Below are 20,224 nucleotides of genomic sequence, written 5' to 3'. Positions count from 1 at the left end.
ATCAACTTAATATATATATATATATATATATATATATATATATATATATATATATATATATATATATATATATATATATATATATATATATATATATATATATATATATATATATATATATATATGAATGCAAAATAATACAAATAAAAGTGTGTCTTTATACATAAAGAAAATCGATAAATAAATGACCATGAATAGATTACTAAAAAAATTTTTTTAAATGGATGAACAAAATTAGAAAACAAAAAATTAAGAAAAAATCATAATGGTTATTAAAAATTAATTAATTAATAATAATACAAATTATATATATATTTTTTGAATATATATACGATTGCTCAATAATAAAAATACAAATAAAAGTGTGTCTTTATACATAAAGAAAATAGATAAATAAATAAATAATAATCATAATAATAATACATTTTATTTGTACTGAACTTTACATTTGGAACAAATCTGACCATGAATAGATTACTAAAACATTTTTTTTAAATGGATGAACAAAATAAGAAAACTAAAAATTACGATTTTTAAAAAAAAAAAATCATTATGGTTGTTAAAAATAAATAATAATAATAATATAAATTGTATATAAAATTATATATATTTTTAAATATATATACGATTGCTCAATAAGAAAAATACAAATAAAAGTGTGTCTTTATACATAAAGAAAATCGATAAATAAATGACCATGAATAGATTACTAAAAAATTTTTTTTAAATGGATGAACAAAATATGAAAACAAAAAATTAAGAAAAAATATTTAAAAAAATCATAATGGTTATTAAAAGTTAATTAATTAATAATAATACAAATTATATATATATATATTTTGAATATATATACGATTGCTCAATAATAAAAATACAAATAAAAGTGTGTCTTTATACATAAAGAAAATAGATAAATAAATAAATAATAATCATAATAATAATAAATTTTATTTGTACTGCACTTTACATTTGGAACAAATCTGACCATGAATAGATTACTAAAAAAAATTTTTTAAATGGATGAACAAAATAAGAAAACTAAAAATTACGATTTAAAAAAAAAAAAAATCATTATGGTTGTTAAAAATAAATAATAATAATAATATAAATTATATATAAAATTATATATATTTTTAAATATATATACGATTGCTCAATAAGAAAAATACAAATAAAAGTGTGTCTTTATACATAAAGAAAATAGTTTTTCTCACAAAGATGTAATAAATCTTAAAAAAAATAAATGTTGAACACTGTCAGGAATGTGAGAATGTTTTGTTTGCTCGCTCCCGAGAGGATAAAGGTGTGCGAGTGTCCTCTGACATCATGCTTTTGGGCAGAAACATGAGCCTGTGTGAGCTCAGCGCTGATGGCAGGGGTTATTCTTCATGCCTGACGCTGCCGCAGGAGCTCGACCTGGAGGAAAACTGGACCATTACATCATTGCTATGGGATAGACCGATGTCCCGCCCCCTCTGTGCCATTGGCGCAGCGACCTGGCCTCGCATCCCCATTGGTTAATACCAGCGTAACGGGAAGCAGCGAGGGGGCGTGGCCTCGGCGTGCAGGGGCGCTTCAAATACACTGTAAAAGATGCATAAGGGAGCGATGCTGATGCTGATGCTGATGCTGGTGATGCGAGAATAATTTCACACCGGAGGCGAGCTTTCGAACGGACCGAGACGGTGATGATGGACCTCGTTTTTAGGGTGAAATAAGCACATAGCCTAATCAAATCAACCGCCTACCGTAGACGCGCTCATTCGCTCAAATTGCAACATAATAGTAGAGAAAGAGCTGAGAGTGAGACCCTGGACCGGATCCATCCTACAATCGCTGGAGGTAAGGGCGTTTCTGAAAGCATCTCTTTGGCATTTGTGTTTGCAGTTCAGAAGTTGCAAACTCACAAACGGATGGCACTTCGCAGAGGGAATAAAACCGCTCGTGAATGTTCTGTATATATTAAGAGTTTCTGAAGTTTCTGAGCTCGTGCCTTTATTTTGGATTCGCTTGATTTTTGTACGGAGGTGATGGTCTTCACCTGCTCTCAGAGACCCTGTGGGAAGCATTATATTCAGAAGCACATTAGCATTGTGTTATTCTAGTCATTTGGGTCACACTTTAAATTACAGTGTGCAATTATGAGAAAACTACACTGAGTGCTCACCGTGTCATTATTATTGGTCTTACTGTAGTATTTGTAAAATATGACTGTGATGTTTGTCACAACAATGACACTGTAATTTAAAGTATTATGTGCATGTGTTTCTGTCATAAGCTGTCACTTAGACTTTTAATATAGCAAACGGAGCCATCAAAACTCTTAATAGTCTATTTTGAGTCATATGTACTTTATAATAATACATAATAATACTGTTATTTAAATAATTACACTCTAAAAAGAACCCAAGTTGGATTGAAAATGGACAAACTCAGCAATTGAGTTGTTTTAACCCAGTGAATGGGTTGTTTTAACCCAGCGCTTGGGTTAAATGTTTGCTTAAAACAACCCAATTGCTGGGTTAGTCCATTTTCAACCCAACTTGGGTTGTTTTTAACCCAGCATTTTTTAGAGTGTAAGTTTCATCAAAAATGTAACAAAATAGAATGACGTTATAGAAGTGCATTTGTATTTATTTATATAATTTTATATCAGGCACATATGATTTTGGAAGCAGAAACAATGCATCATAGTTGGCAGTGATGTTTTCTTGTTTAAGTGCCTTGTGTTCGCGAGCATTGAAAAAAATGCTCTGTTTAATTATAGCTGCTCTAAATAAAACCTGAAGTAACAAACCAGGAGAAAGCGGCCCGTGGGAATACGAGTGAACGTAGCGGAGAACCCTTAACAGTCATAATGGATGCTTACATCCTCAGTTCATGCGATCTCACACTCCATTTGATTACTAAGTGCGGATTTATTTCCTTGGGCTGCTTTCCCTGTTTCTTATTGCTTTAATGATGGAATCCCAGAGTGAGATTTTATTGCCAGATCTTTGTTCAGTAAATTGACAGCAGTTTTGGCCTACAATAGAAGACGATTACGTTTATGCGTTTGGTAGACTTTCTCCAAAGCAACTTACATTGAATTCAAGGCACAGCTCTCGAATTCCCTGGGAATCAAACCCATGGCTTTAGTGTTAGTGTCATGCTCTACTAGCCCAACAAGCCAGACCCACATCAAGATGTTGGGTCTGGGAACACACCATTGGCCGGGCTCAATCTGAGGGGCGGGATAAACGGTTGTCTTTCAGATTCCGTCTGCACGCAATAGGATAGCGCTACAACCAACCAGAGCAATGAAGAAGGTGAAGCGGAGCTAGTTGATAGATTAAACTTTTTCCGTATCCGGTCGGCAAAACTCCGAACACATCTTCCTTTCTTAAGAATGACTTCAGTGCCGTTCTTTGTTCTTTTCTCAAAGAAATGCCAAAGCTGATTCGAAAGGCCGCTGTTCGCCAGCTTCTTTGTTTTCAAGAAACACGCAGAACCGCCGCAACTCTGCCGTCATTATGTTAAGCCCGCCCACCGACTCTATACACAATGTGATTGGCCCGAGTTTGGTTTTTCCAGCTCGCAAGCCAACGGAGAGTTGCTAGACGCCCTGACTGCAAACTATATTTGCTTCCGCTAGGATGCGTCTAGATTTCTAGGCTAATGCTCTACCATTTGGGAATGCTTTTTGAGGGGGCAAATTCATATCAAATTCGTTCGACACATTTTTCTCTCGCCACAAGTTACAAGCAAGCTGCAACCTCCCGCAGTTTCTCTTGAAGCCAATATAGAAGTGAGTTAAACTGTAATTCAGACTGTAATACAGACTCCAGAAGGAGCAGAATCTCATTGAGCTCATGTTAAAATGCCCAACTTTACAGCAGAAGAACACATGTTTACAGTCTGGGACAAATTGTGGTTTTGGTCTGTATGGCTAATTTTGCCCTTCATGACGACTGTGAGGGGGGTGACATTTTTGTATAACTCATTCGTTTACATTTTATAAAGCCTTAAAGTTCTGCACAATTAAGGGCGTGGCCACTTTGAGTGGCAGGTGGATAGCCGTTTGTCTGCTGTCTGTTAGTCATCACGTCACCTCAGCTCCGCCCACGTCCCGCCTTTTTGCCCATTTTCCGCTTTCCAAGATGGCAACGGCCAGCTCGACCCGACTTTACGCTTCAAAACTGCTCTTCAGAATCCTATGGGTGACGTCACGGACACTACGTCCATTTTTTTTTACAGCCTATTGTCACCCATGTAAATACTGCAAAAAATATTTAATGTGCTTGTGTGACCTGCGTATACTCTGCTGATGATGTAATTTGCGTCACGCACTGTATGCTGACACTCGCGTACACGTATAAAGTGTACTTTGGCCTTAAGATGGCGAACAGGAACATGATTTGTGTAACATCAGCAACACATTATTAGTTTGAGAATGTAGTCAAGCAAAAGGCTAATGTCAAGATCCCAGCCTGAAAATGAACCTAGGGGTAATTAACACATGGTTACCGAGTAGATCGTTCTCTGGGATGCGTTTTCATGAAAATTGAATGTAAAGAGTTTTATCTCTAAAAACAGATTAGCTTATAATGCTAGTATATGGGGCACAGAATAAGTAAAATTAAATCGCTGGTTAATACCACTAACAAGGCTCAAAATATAACAAGGGTCCCTACATGCAAACCGAAGCATTGAGAACTTTGTAAGTGTACAAACAGTTTAATTAGAAGATACTTTATAAAGAAAGTACATTACGCGTATACAGACAGGAGCCATCTTGGAAAACAGTCTCGACAAATCAAGCCACGAACGTTGTGCTAAACTGAACTTAATCCCTATCGACCAGCTCACTTAGCACAGCGCTCGTGGCTCGATTCGTCGAGACTGTTTTCCAAGATGGCTCCTGTCTGTATACGCGTAATGTACTTTCTTTATAAAGTATCTTCTTATTAAACTGCTTCGGTTTGCATGTAGGGACCCTCATTATGCTACCGTGTTAGTGTGAGGCTATTTTGAGCCTTGTTAGTGGTATTAACTAGCGATTTAATTTTACTAATTCTATGCCCCATAGACAAGCGTTATAAGCTAATCTGTTTTTAGAGATAAAACTCTTTACATTCGATTTTCAAGAAAATGCATCCCAGAGAACGAACTACTTGGTAACCATGTGTTAATTACCCCTAGGTTCATTTTTCACCAGAGTTGTCCTTTAACAAGATAACAAGAGGGAGTGGCTAAATTGGAAACACCTGGGAGAACTAATCAAGATGAAAAACTACAAAGAACTACAAAACATGACACAAGACAGGAAGTAACAAAAGTCCTCACAAGACAGGGAAACACAGGCTGAGATCATGACAGCTAATCATATTAATTACCGTTATGTGTCTGACGTTGTAGAGAGCGATACATAAAACGCATTACCATTCTAATACATCGACTTGTAGTACGAGTGAGTGGAGGCGGGGCTCATTTGCATACTCTGGGTTTTCGTATACTAAATGAAGCACGGGGTGTAGAGTTACATTCCAGCTATTTTAAGGCATGAATAATTTTTTTACAGGAAAAAACTTTAACAATGTAATTTTGGCAATCAAAGAAGAGTTTTAAGGGATGTAATTATTGGGGAGACATGGGGCCATGGAAAGCTTTTATCTGAACAGTTCTCTAGCGGAGGTGTTTGTTCGTTTCTCAGGCATTATTAAATGCTAATGCCGATCTCTGAGCTGTAGTTATGTGTTATGTGTGTGATGAAGTGTCCCACCTCAGGACCATGCTGGATGTGGGATGCGTCTCTGAGTGGTGAAAGGGTTGCTGCTGGTGCTTTGCATAATGCACTGAAGAGTTTGGGCTGTACAGAGGCACCGTTGCATTAGTTTGGAGAGGTTATTGAGAGCCAGCGGTGATGTGGGTGGAGAAATGCATCAGGTCTTTTGTGGCCCAGAACAAATGAGCATGAAATAACTCTTGGACTTGTCCTTGAGCGAGTCCTCCTGTCCCCTGAGAGACGCTTTCAGCTCCATCTCTCTCCATCGCTGCATGTCTCTGTCAACATTTAGGCTTATCTGTCTCACTCACTTTCACTCTCACTCTTGTCCTTTCCACTTCTTATCCTTATCTTCTTAATCAGAAATGATTCTCGCCTTCACAGGGCAATGTTGAATCAAAGAAGGAGAAAAGAGGAAATCACTTAGTCTATCACTTTCCATTTAATACCATGTTTAAGTAGAAATCTGAATTGAATGGGTTCCTTTCAGCTGATGAGTCAGAATCTAAATAAGACACACCCCTCAGGAAGTGGAATCTTTTAGAGAAATCAAAAGAAATGTACGTTCTAAAAAATGCTGGGTTAAAATGGGCTGGGCGATTGGGTTGTTTTAACCCAGAAATTGGGTTGTTTTAAGCAAACATTTAACCTAACCGCTGGGTTAAAACAACCCAATTGCTGGGTTAGTCCATTTTCAACCCAACTTGCGTTATTTTTAACCCAGCATTTTTTAGAGTGTAGCACAATCACACATCATATGTAATTAGTCCAAAAATTATATAACACCCCCCCCCCCCCCCCACACGTCAAACCTTTTTTATTATATTTATTAACTTATTGATTACCTTTAATTAAAATTATTTTACAGCTCCATACACCAACCACATTGTTCTTAGATAACAATAAATAAACAAAACATGAATAAATAAACAATCAAATTAATATTCACAGTAAACTAGGGTCAAATAAAGGCTTAAATTGTTTTATATATATTTATATTTTTGGAATTTTAAACATTGATTATTAATATTATTTCTTTGATTCCCTTGATTCTCTCCTTGCCTGCCTAAACAACATAAAAATCTGGATGGCAAATTTTTTTTTAATGTTAAATGAGGACAAAAGTGAGGTCATCGTTTTTGGTCAGCTAAATCAGGGGTTTTCAAACTTTATGATGCCAAGGACCCCCAAATATGATGAACTTTTATGAGGGATACCCTTCCTAAAATCCATAAATTTTTATGTATGAAAAAACATTTAAACTGTTAGATAAATAGTAAGGGTGACATTATAAATACAACATATTGTTTCCCAACTTAAATTGGCTAGTAATGTTGGATGTATAAACCTGAAGAAGAACATTTTCAATTAAAAATTATTTGTATAAGCAACTTTCACAATAAATGTATGCAAGCAGCGTATACGAAGAGTGTTAAGAAAACTGCCTTACAACCCCAGTGAGTGAGATAAAGGGGACTATAGTGAGAAAAACTCACTAGAAAGATACAAAGCAAACATATACAATTCTGGAATGTATACGGCAAGAAAGGAAAGAAACATTTAGAAATGAAACAGTTAGAATATTCGGTAGACTTTATCCATTTTTGCGTTGTCTTTTTATTCTCTGAAATTTTCTGGGGACCCCTTATGACCTTCTGGAGGACCCCAGTTTGAAAACCCCTGAGCTAAATGACTCTACTAAGGCCTGTTAAGATACATCCCCACTGGCAGCATATCGTAAAACATCGGTACGAAATCTAGGCATCCAAATTGATGATAACTTAAATATGGAGAAATAAATAGCCTAAATTCGGTGGTACGTTTCTTGTTGCTTGTTTCTATAATTTGCACCTTTTAGTAAAAACAAAACCTTTTTTTATCAAATGCTGACTTCGAAAGAGTTATGCACACTTTTGTTTTATCGCGTCTCGATTTTTGTAACTCTCTCTATAGTGGCATCTCCGCCGCATCCCTGGCACGACTTGTCTGACTATCACCAGACCAAGCTCAATTTAAGATTGAACATTGGTCTGGGGAGTCTGCTCTGTATTTTCTACTGCACAAGAGGCGTGATCAAAGGGCATAGTTCAAATGACTCTGTACGCAATTGGATAGTCCTTCAACCAATCAGACCACAAGAGGCGTGATCAACGGGCAACGACCCATCCCTTCTCTATCCGTCATCGTGTTAAACCCACCAATAGCGCGCCAGGTGGATAAGCCAGTCTGTGATTGGTTCCTGCAAAAGTGTAACAGAAGCAGTAGAAATGAATGTACAGGTTTCCAGACTGAGTTGCAGGGCGAAATCAAATTGCCGGCAGTCTATGGCATGACTACCATCAGTGCAAAATGCTGCGGCGAGGCTGCTAAAGAGGGTCAAAAAATATGAATCTATCACAAACTTGCAGTGGCTCTCCGTTCAATCTAGAGTCAATTACAAGATTTAAATTTTTGTGTACAAATCCCTAAATAATCAGGCCCCCACATATCCCCTACATTCAGGCAATCAAAAACTTCTGGTACTACCTAGGACAAATCGATGGAAAAAAGGTGATCGTGCCTTCGCAGTGTTGGGACCGAGATTAGGGAATGAGCTGCCTCTACCTATTAGATCGGCAAAATCTCTATCAGTATTTAAGACTTTGCTGAAAGCCCATTTAGATACTAGTATCGGAAATATTGCCGATACCACAACAAATTCTGGCATCGGTATCGGTGAATACTTGAACCCATGTACCGATCCCATACCATTTTCTTAAACAAGTAAATGTTATTATGACCGCGAGCTTTGCCTAACCACTGCACCGTTCTTCTTCGCTGCTCAGAATGCATTGCAAACACAGGAAGTTGTACTGTGATTCAAGATTCAAGATTCAAGATTCAAGAGTTTTATTTGTCACATACACAGTTATATACACAATATACAACTGGCAGTGAAATGTAAACAGGTCCGCTCCATGGACAGTGCAAATAACAGTTACAAGAAACACAAGGGGAAATTGAAATAGAAATAGAATAAAATTAGAATAAAAAGTATTAACATAAGTAGAATTATAAATAAATCAAGTAAAAGATAAAAATAGGAAATAAGATAAAAATAAAAATATAAAAATAAAAATAAAAATATAAAAATATAAAATAAGTAATATATATAAATATATATAAAGAAGTATAATGTGCAAGCAATAGGTATAATTGCAAATAGGAGTATATTGTGTAAACAGGAGTATGATGTGCAAACAGGTTTATTACAGGTTGTTACGCAGTAACAATAGGAACGTAAAGTGCAGTGCAATGGTAGTATGTGGATGTTAATGTTAAAAAAACTGGATGTTTATGTGTGTGCGGGGTGAAGTGAAGTCACGTGACTGAGTTCAGGAGTCTGATGGCCTGGGGGAAGAAACCCCTCCTGAGTCTTTCAGTCTTTGCCATCAGGCTACGGAAGCGCTTACCAGATGGCAGCAGGGTGAAGTGAGAGTTTGTGTTGCTACAAGCAACCCCTGTTTAGAGCAGCGAAGAAGAAATTAAAAAGCGTTGACACACACGTGACACTCGCTCGCTGTCTTTGTCCTCCCCAGTTTCTCTACCTCTACCTCTATGTGCTTTTTTACAGACTATGGTCACTATATGAGGACACGAACGCATAAACCGTCACTTCATGAGAATTTACTGTGTCATAATGAACACAGACACTCAAAGGTGTTCACGGCAACCTGTCAAAATAAAAGTTCGGTTTAACGTGAAGAAATGTTCAGATCAGGCTACTGTTGTAGATTACTACTACAGTAGATGTACTGCACTGTCTCTATGTAATAATAATATGTCTCTACTACTAATAATAATAATGCCTAGAAGGTTTTAAAGAGATTATTAATATATATTTTTTTATATTCCTACATTTATTTGTTGCACTGTTTTTTATACAGTTATATTGTAAAACTAAAATACCTTTTTCAGTTTGCAGTGTTAGATTTGTGGCTGCATTTGAAGTTCTTTTTCGCTTAAGAAAAATAAATAATATTACCGTCAAATGCATGTCAGATCATAAAAATACTGTAATAAATACAGTAGGTCATTGTATGTATTTGTTCATGTTTTATTAAAGGTAGGGTAGGTAAGATTTGGTTAAAAAACTTTTTTTCCAAATTTTGTTTAAACTTTCTTTATATATCAATACATAGTTAAAATGGAAGTACTCTGAAAAAGAAAGTATAAAAATTGAGTGTCTGTAGACCACTCACGACTGTTTTAAAGACAGCTCATTATTTTTATTCACTCCACCTTCTCCCTTATGGGCTCTTTCCAAAGCCACGCCCCCAAAACACATGAACGCGCTACGCCGACCATTCAGTCTATTTACCTGAGATGAGCGGAGAAGAAATGCATGTAGTGACATCATGTCAGAATCACATGTAATAAAAAATCTAACTTAATCATTATGAATATAAACAAATAAGATGTCTTTTAGTACTCACTATCAAGCTAGAATACCGATACTGGTAAGGTTTAAAATATACACACAACACAGTGTCTACGACACACACAGATACAAGATAAAAACATCAGTAAACATTGGTAGAATATATAAAAACAAACCAAGGGCCGAAATAAACGTGCAGGTAAAGTTCCGGGTGAACATGGTAAAAGAGTTCAGACAGAGGGTAGTAGCTAAAGCTAACTTAGTTCTAAAAAAAAGTTCCTGGATGCGGTGTACTAGCTTTTACACATGCATTTTGTTATCTAAAGTTACATTTTGCGAAATTCAACACGACAACGATCAACTTGAGCTAAGCATATTGAGTATTTATCATCTCTACTAATGGCTTGCTAAGTGTATAACATTGTAACTTTATGCTAAGCAATGTTATGTTAGCTATATTAGGCAGCTACGTGTGCTAGTGATACTTCATGAAAACATAAACCAAAAAAATGTATAATCAAAATGAAAGATTACCTGTCCAGCAGAAATACAGCCTCTTGAACTCCTCAAATCAAACGGGTGCGCCAGGGTTGCCAGGTTTTCACACAAAAAAATCCGCCCAATTGCTACTCAAAACTAGCCCAAAACAAGCCCAATCGTGTTTCTCCGGTAAAAATCGCGCTTGGGAGGTAAAATATGCGTCTTTTTGGTAGGGCTGCCTGCTAAAATTCGCAAATCCCGGGGCAAAACATCACATAATTGGGGTCGCTTCAACCCGCGGACATGAAAAACAGCCCGCGGCAACAGTGTTGAAGTAGCCCGACTTGGCAACACTGGGGTGCGCACATGTGGGCAGATCCTGGAGCAAAAGCGGCGGTTGCCATGGTAGCGAGAGAGAGTGACAGTCGCCCAAGCCAATCACTTGTTTCGTCCCGAACAAAAATAATGAGCAGTGTTTATTGCAGATTAAAAAGTCTAGAGTCACTCGATTTTTATACTCTCTTTTTCAGAGTACTTAAATTTTAATTATGTATTGACATATAAAGAAAGTTTAAACAAATTTGGACAAAAGTGTTTTAGATCATTCTTACCTACCCTACCTTTAAGGGATAAGTCTGAAGCACACCATAAAATAATTCTAGCAATTCATACAGGGCTAGTAGTGTATACACAGCTGTAGATACAGATACACACCCAGGTATCGGATCAGTACTCGGTATCGGCTGATATCCTGAGCCCAGGTATCGGAATCGGTATCGGGAAGAGAAAAAGGGTATTGGAACATCTCTATCGTATAGTGTATCTTTTATTCCTTTTATATTCCTTTTACTTTGGTCAACCTCGGTTGTTTTTAACAGTGCTATATAAATAAAACGAAACAAAAGAAAAGAAAGAAATATTATCTTATGGAAATAACTCATATGTTGTGTGCATTTTGACTTTCATTCCATTTGAATTCTACATCCATAAATTCAAATCGACAAAACTGCGGATTTGAATTGGACTTTAAAAGGCATTCTCAGTCCAATCCAGAATAGCGTACAAGCCTGTTTAGTAAACGCTGACTCTTGCCAGAGATTGCTCGTGTTAGTTTTACAGCCTCAAATATTTGCCAGATCTTAACTTCACGCTGTAATGTTTCATTAGAGACATTTAAACAGTGACTCATAAGTCTATTTTATTCACTCAGCCCACTCTCCCAGCAACAGTTCTCTGTCCTTTTTTTATACACCAATAAGTGTATTCATGGACAGTTTTCTCTGCTATGGTGGGTGTATGTGGATGAGACATGTTCTGGGCCTTCACATATAGTGCTCAGTGTTTTTTCACCCCAGAAGCCCAGTGATAGGGCAAATAACATGGGCTATATAATTGCATTTATTGGCATGAAAACGAGAGAGCTTTGAATTTTAAGTGTTTCTCTCTCTCGCAAAAATGCTTATGCTGGTGTTTCTTTGATTCAGTATGCATCCCATTTAATTTAAGGGCTGCACTAGCTCCAGTGCGCATTTTCAGCTTTTATTTGGTTCTCTTTGCAGCTTCGATGAAATGTACAGTGACACTGGCTCATGTCGACCTAAACATCTGTAGTTTGGCCTGTTAAATGTGGGTTAAAGGGGTACTTCACTGCAGGCAAAATGGGCTTTCAATAAAACTTGGCTGTCTATTCCGTATAAAGGCTACCTGACTAGAGAAAACAGAAAAAAAGGCTGCTTTCTTTCCCTTTTGCCAAAAACTTCAACACCCATAATGCACTGGGCATGTTGCCATCCAAGTCTGCTATGGATATGCTTAAAGGGATAGTTCACCCAAAAAGGAAAATTAGCCCATGATTTACTCGCCCTCAAGTCATCCTAGGTGTGTATGACATTCTTCTTTAGAGTTATATAAAAAATGTTCTGGCTAATCCAAGCATTATAATGGCAGTAATAGTTGCTCTGTTTTTGAAGTCCATAAAAAATGCATCTGTTCGTCAAATAACTGCTCCACACTGCTCCTGGGGGGTTAATAAAGGCCTTCTGAAGCGAATCGATGCGTTTGTGTAAGAAAAATATCCATATTTAAAAATAACTAATTAAAAATAACCACGCCATAACTTCCGGCGAATAAGGTCAAAATACAAGCAAAATACCGGCGCAATCATAGATATATACATAGATTCCTCATTAGTGCCTGCGGATCGGTCAAATGAGGTATCTACATATATATATCTTTGATCGCACCAGTATTTTGACCTTATTCGCTGGAAGTTATGGCGCTGGGAATACTAGATGACATTCGTCTGATAAGACGTAAAAAAATAACATAAATACTGTTGGGTTTCTCGCAGAAACCGATCGTTTCGTGTCTTAAGACATCAATGTGTGGCCACGAGCCGCATGGTTTAATAAGGATTCTTATGTGTTTTTACTCTCATTGCTCGCCTCCTCTAAAATATCCCCATTGACATGCATTATACGACTATCACACTGCAACGGTTGGAGTTAAAAATCTTAATTTGTGTTCAACTGAAGAAACAAAGACACCTACATCTTGGATGCCCTGGGGGTAAGCAGATAAACACAAAGATTTCGTTTTTGGGTGAACTATCCCTTTAAGGCTTGCCCACACTAAAAGATATTTAAAATCTTATCAGATTTTCAAAATGTGAGAGACCACAAACATGACGATAAAAAAATCATAGATTTAACAGTTGTGTTCCTATAGTGTCTCCAAAATCTCTTGTGGTCAAATGTGATTTTAGAGTAAACAAACATGGCGGACAACTAGCTAGAAGAAATGGCGATAATAGTGGTTGAACTGCTTTTCACAGGAAAAAAATAAAAAGTTTTGGAGGAAGTCGTGTTATGATACCATCTTCTGTCAGCTCACTTTCTGATTGGTTATTGGTTCGTTTCACATGACAATTCCTCCCACACAACAGGATTTCTTATCATAAATATTCAACATGTTGGTTATTTGAGATCGGTGCAGCCACAATGTTCTTCCGAGCAGATTCAATCTCACACCACAGGAAAATCTGATTAAATAATCTGTAGAAACCATCCGGATAATCTGGACTTTACCCAGGATTGTTGGAAGGGCCCAAAATCAGCCCGATTATTTTGTAGTGTGTGAGTGCCTTTACTAGAGTCAAATACCGTCTTGCTTTAGTAGGAAATACTTCTTAGCAAACTTTTAGTTATATTGCTGTCGACTTTATTGTTCCAAGTGCAATAATTCAAAGAGAAAATGATTAGCGAGTGTGAGTTACTTTCGGTTTCCAGGAAAGGATCCAGGCAGTGGCTCAAAAATATGGATAGAAAATCTGAAAAACCTCTGTGTTTCTTGTCAACATTTCAAACACACGAAAATATGGACGTAGTGTCCGTGTCGTCACCTATAGACTTGGTTGGCATTACTGGGAAGTTGAACGCCCACAAAAACGTCATATTCGCCATATGCCATGGGGGAAAACAAGCCTTTAGAATTAATGCATGTAGACCTTGGGCCCGTTCTTCGTACCTCGCTTAATACATCTAAGATGATTTGACAGATCCCAGATCTTTTAATCGTGATAACTGATCTCTGGCTAATTTGGTTCTTCAAACGAATTTGCGGATTGGATTAAAATATCTGGATTAAATGATCTAGGATTACTGAGCGTTCTTTTTTTCCCTGAAGAGGGCAGATGCATCGATACTCGAAACCATGATCAGCAATGCAGTGATTGGCTGGCGTCAAGACAGCAACGTAATGACATCTGACCTGGCAAAAAACTTGACAAATTACACAAAAAAAAACCACGAATTTCTGAACCTTTATAAGGAAACAGCCAAACGACCAAACCAACATAAAAGTTATAATAGATAAATGATAAATGTTTTTTTTTTTTTTTTTAAACATGATTACCAATTATTTATATTCACGATTTTATACAGTATTTGTACACCCTTTACATTTTTATTTCAATGTTGTAATTTAATTTTTAATTTAATTTGAAGCAGATTTGTAACGTGACAGTTTCTTATGGGTCAAGATAAAATTATCCTCTCTTGCGCTGCATCAAGCCACTCCCATAATATCCGTGATCACTTAATGCACGGCTCAGAGTAACTGTACAACATGTGTGTAAACCAATAAAAACAAAATTATATAAAGTAATTATTCCATCACAAATAAATCGCTCAATCAAGTGGCTGTGTCTATAGTAGCCTATTATACACAACATTATACATTCTCATGTACATATACAATATAACATTTTTCTATTATTATTTAAAATTATTATTATTGCCCCTGGTTCAGTAATGAACTCTTGTAATAAAGTAGCAGTGGCTGGGACATATTTTAAGTATCACCTCAAGATGTAATCTAATCCTGTTTACATGAAATAAGCTGCTCCCGACCCGAGTAGGTTTAAGCTTACGGACCTGTTACTATGACAGCAAGTCCAGGATGAGCTTCGAAGAACCAAACAATCCAAGATCATGCCAAATCGTCAACAATCAAATCCAGCTAACTGAGTTAGCGAGGTACGAAGAACGGGCCCCTTGTTAGATGCTTTATCTTTACTCTTTGTAATGATTATGATTTGTCTTTGCTTGGTGCAGTCCAGAAAAGTTGCCATGTGGAGTTCTGCACCTTTAGTAAGTTATCTGAAGTTTTGGAGTTAAGATAAAATGTCTAACAAGGTCTACGTGCATTCATTCTAATGGCTTGTTTTCCCCCACGGCATATGGCGAATATCACGTTTTTGTGGGCGTTCCCAGAAAATGGGCAAAGAGGCGGGACGTGGGCGGAGCTGAAGTGACGTGATGACTAACAGACAGCAGACAAACGGCTTTCCACCTGTCACTCAAAGTGGCCACGCCTTTAATTATGCAGAACTTTAAGGCTTTATATAATGTAAACGAATGGGTTATAATGAAAATTCACCCCCTCACAGTCGTCATGAAGGGCAAAATTAGCCGTATAGACCAAAACCACAATTTGTCCCAGACTCTAAACAGGTTTTTTTCTGCTGTAAAGTTGGGCATTTTAACATGAGCTCAATGAGATTCTGCTCCTTCTGGAGTCTGTCTCTACTGTCCCTCGTCTAATAAGTCAAAATCAATGCTAAAATCGTTCAGTGTGAACTTGGCATTACATAAGCCGGGGACACACCTAACTACTGTTAGGCCGATTATTATTTAACGTAATTTTCATAATTAAACAGGTTTTCTTAACACTCCACGTCGCATTACACATCTTTTAAATTTAATGCATCACCAGACATTTATAGGCCATAGACTGGATTTAAATTGGTTAGACAGTTTGTACAGTGCGGGTTAACCACTTGAACTGTCATGTTGATATTGGTCATTTATATTAATGCGTGAGAAGGTGATGAAGGGTTGAAAATGGGGTCACAAAGTGTTGACAAATTGTGACGGCCCAGATGCATCTTTCCTTCACACCAATTAACAGCTGGATTTTTTCAATTTTTAACCCAATAGTAAAAGGCAAGGATGAAAATTAAGGACCTGCCTGCAGTGCTCTCAATAATTAATAACCCACCCATGAATATTTCATCGGCTCCAATACGTTTGCAGATGTGAGGGGCTGTGTTCAGGCATGGCAAATAAAAAGGAAAGGAAAGTGTACTAAAAGAGAGATCAGCCCCAGAGGGTTATCGGCTACACACCCTCCTAATCTCCACTCACCGCTGTACTACAGCACATCGACGGCGAACAACTCCATTGTCTCGCTCCCCATTGTACTTTTCTGTGATGTTTTGTAGTCGTGTACATTTTCATATCAGTACGTTTTAATGGTTTGCAGTAGCAACGCATTATTATGTTCGGTGTACATTGCACAGTGTGAAATGTAGGGCACCATCTAAATACAATTGTCAGGACGCTTGTTTGTTTCCAGCAAACATAATCACTTTTAAAAGCTCAAAGGCGAAGTCTAGCAGTACAACTTTCTGCACCAGACTTGTGAACAGCTGGCTGGATAATCTCGCTTAAATTACAATCTAAGCCATTCATTCAGTGCACTTCACTTGGTCATTGAGCCGAGTGGCACAACTTTTTATAATAAAGACAATGAATCAAACAACATCTGTCACTGCAGTGCAATGAGTTTAATGTTTTAAGTATATTTTGTCGTTGATTTTAATTACATGTAAACTTTAAAATACAAAATACATAGCCACATTATTTATATTTATTTCTTGAATAATAAAATGATAAACAAAACATCAATAGCTGGTCTGAATATATGGCAGTGTAACAGTTTACAGCAAAACAGAGAGAGCTTTGGTGAGAACTAAACAAATATTTAATTACTACATTAGTAATTTCTCGCTAGAAATGACATCAGAAGTAGAAAATGTTGGTAAAAAAAACGTACATTTACACACAAACTGACGAGCAAACGCAACTTTCGGATGCCATCTTTTTTTTCCAGCTCAACTGTCACAGAATGGAAAGCACAGGATTGTGGGATATCAAAGGCAGTGAAGGATACATGTATGCTGCCTTCAAAACTCGATCAGATGAAGGTATCTCAGGAGACAGGAAGTGAAGCTAACATTAGATTTGGACGTGCCGTGATGCCGTCCTACCTTTAAATGTGTCCTCCGAAGGCAGCATTTTCCAGGTTTTGGACGCAGCCAAAATGTTCACTTGCTGCCTAATATATCCCACCCACTAACAGGTGCCTTGATGAATAAATAATCAGTGTTATTCGCTTCACCTGTCAGAATGTTCTGCCTGATTGGTGTATAATAAACAATTTCATCCATGTGCACTCCAAATATGCATACCACACACTTGTATATCAGCTTCTACCTGGAGTGATATTTTGGCCAACATTTCTCCCAAGAGATTCGATAATGATGCATAATGTTTTCTGCAACAGCATGATTACTCATCATAAGCATTAAGAATGTTGCATTAATGGAAATATGATCCTCAAGATGACGGGATGCAAACTCAAAACTGTCTGTGTTGTTTGGAGTATGACCAGCTGTTGCAAAAAAAGTTAAAAGTATTGGAAAATTTCAGAGAATGACATTTTTTTCATGGAATTCAGAAGGCTATTGCTCTGATAACAAGGATTTAACTATACATTATTCATTAAGTACTGTCAAATCTGCACTTTTGTTCCATATATTTAACTCTATATATTCAGTAAACTTTATATTATAAATTCAATAATTTCCTGAACGGCATACCATAGTGTGTACACATTAACATATCATTAACTGGAAAGTTCCAAGAGTTTAAAGAGATTCATTTTTCTATCTATTTGAGTCTTTTTTCCATCTTTGTTTCCGTTAGGGCCTTATTATTGTAATCTCTCGACTGTGTATTTATATTCCAGATTCACTAACTCACTCTCTCTGTCTTTCATTCACTCTTTCATTCAGCTCTTTCCCAGCTCTCTCTCTCTCTCTCTCTCACACACACTGGGTCTGTATGTCCCATCACACACATATGCTCAAGGAAGCCCCAAGGGTTGGTCCTTTTTGCTTCTTCCTGTCAGGTTGCCATGGCATCAGGCAAGGTGGCCCCATTTCCTGCCGCACAGAGGGGCCATGGGGGTTAGGTCCAGAATGACCGTCCCAGTGTCTAATGCGATCAGACAGGCGTGCGGAGTAGTTTTACACGCTACAGCCAGCCTGAGACTCAGCTGATGCACTTATACATCCGCCTCCCTCGCAGATTCTCCACCTTTCTTCATCGCTGAAGGTGATCGGATCTCTGCAGCAGCAGGATGGGCGGAAACAAGATGGCTTCTGCTTAAGATGATCTGTCTCCAGTCTGTTGAAGGATCAGCACTTCTGAGGGTGGGGACATAGGAAAGAAATATCACCCTTTAAATATCGCTTGCTTCTCTGAGACAGCAGTGAGATTTAACAGAGAGCGAAAAAAAAGAGAATTTGCCTCTGATTTGTTGATAGATTTGCCATGAGACCGAAGTGAGAAATCTCAATATGTACTCAAGATCTAATGATCTGAGCGGCTAACTTTGTACTCTGTACTGTATGTCAACTATCATCTTTTTGTCTTTTCTCCCAAGAATTCTTCCCCAGATGCTATTAAAATGCACGAGTTGGCAGAATGAGAGATGGCGCACTGAGAATAGAGAAACACTCTAGCCTTAGGCAAGAAATATACGCAGATATGCTAAGTTAGATGTAAATGCTTGGCCAACGCATTCCTAGCATAATACTAGTCTCTTCTGAAAGTAGACACAATTGTTATTCTTAGCAGTGTTGTTATTGTTAACTAAAACTAGATATTTTTTTAAGTAACTGAAATAAAGATTACAAAAACAAAAAAAACTTTATTAAATATAACAAGTGAAAAAGTGAATTCAAAATATTAATACATTTTATAATAGTACTTTGATAATAAAGTCACACTGATTTAAGCCTGTAACTTCATCTTTAATCTACTTGAATGGAGAGAGTATTATAAATTGCATTGTATGTGCATTATATAAACATAGTATATAATATAAAGTAATATGTTTGTCAAAACACATCTTTAATAATATATTGAATCAGGAAAAAAATTTGACAGCAATGGTGTCATAAACTGTGCTTTTTATGCTTAAATCATACAAAAAATTGTTTTTTTTATAAAAAAAAAAAAATTCTCATTTAGGTAGACATTAGAAATAGCTGAAATAGCAAGATGGCCACCAAGTGAACTGACTCACATTGCTCCACTGTCAAATACTTTTATTTTTCTAAATGTGTGCCTGTCTCCCATGCCAGAAATGCCGCAGTGCTAGTAGAACCGAAGGGGTTACAAAGGTTCAATGACCCGGATGGGAGTGCACTTCATGTGCACTTTCGGTCTTGTGGACTTACAATGGTTGCCGCGTGCGCATCCATTAAGTCCACGAGTCCGTAGGGTGTCCCATTTGTCATTTTAGGTCTCAGAAGGGTGCTCGCGAGCGCCCTCTTTGAGGTCGATATGCACCCTCGATGCGCACTTCTGCCGAGCCCACACTGGGGCAGGTTTACCAGCGGACTTCTTCCTGGTAGTCAAAGCAGCATTACGTCGTGAAAGTGCGGACTCAGAGGAAGACCGTGAGGGTTTAGGGTGACATTTGGGACAGGGCCATAGAGGGGGTGATTGTAACGAAGGCAGCTAGTAAGAGTTGTGTGTGTAAACTTTACTCCCCAGGCCTCAAGAGGCACACTAGCGACTGTCATAGTTAGCTTGCCTGACTCACATACCGGAAACGCTGGTTTGAATCCTGCTCGGAGCAGTGTGAGTTGAGCCGAAGGGGTTACAATTGTGCCGTGACCCGGATGGGAGTAAGGATTAGGGGGAGTGAATGTAACGAAGGCCAGCTAATAAAGAGCTGTGCAGGTAAACCTCAATCCCCTGATTTCAAGAGCCGCACTAGCAACTGACGCTATAGGCTTCGGTTTTAGTGCCCTTGTTAACGTGTCTGCCTCCCATGTTGGAAACCCCGGTTCGAATCCCGTTCGGAGCAGTGCTAGTAGAACCGAAGGGGTTACAATGGTGCAGCGGCCCAGGTGGGAAATACGG

General features: G+C 37.7%; 1 protein-coding gene across 1 annotated transcript in view; it reads left to right on the top strand.

Annotated features, from left to right (window-relative positions):
- The first annotated feature begins 1,595 nt into the window (after nucleotides 1–1,595).
- Nucleotides 1,596–20,224, top strand: part of LOC307132580 (leucine-rich repeat neuronal protein 1) — a 29,931-nt gene continuing 11,302 nt past the window's right edge. The window contains exon 1 of the mRNA XM_079826999.1: nucleotides 1,596–1,842. The gene's annotated coding sequence lies outside the window, so the exon portion shown is untranslated. The remainder of the gene's footprint in view (nucleotides 1,843–20,224) is intronic.

The sequence above is a fragment of the Gobio gobio genome (assembly GCF_949357685.1).
Source record: "Gobio gobio genome assembly, chromosome: 10".
Classification (NCBI taxonomy): domain Eukaryota; kingdom Metazoa; phylum Chordata; class Actinopteri; order Cypriniformes; family Gobionidae; genus Gobio; species Gobio gobio.
Note: the sequence above shows the minus strand (reverse complement) of the source record. Positions and strands in the feature narration are given on the sequence as shown.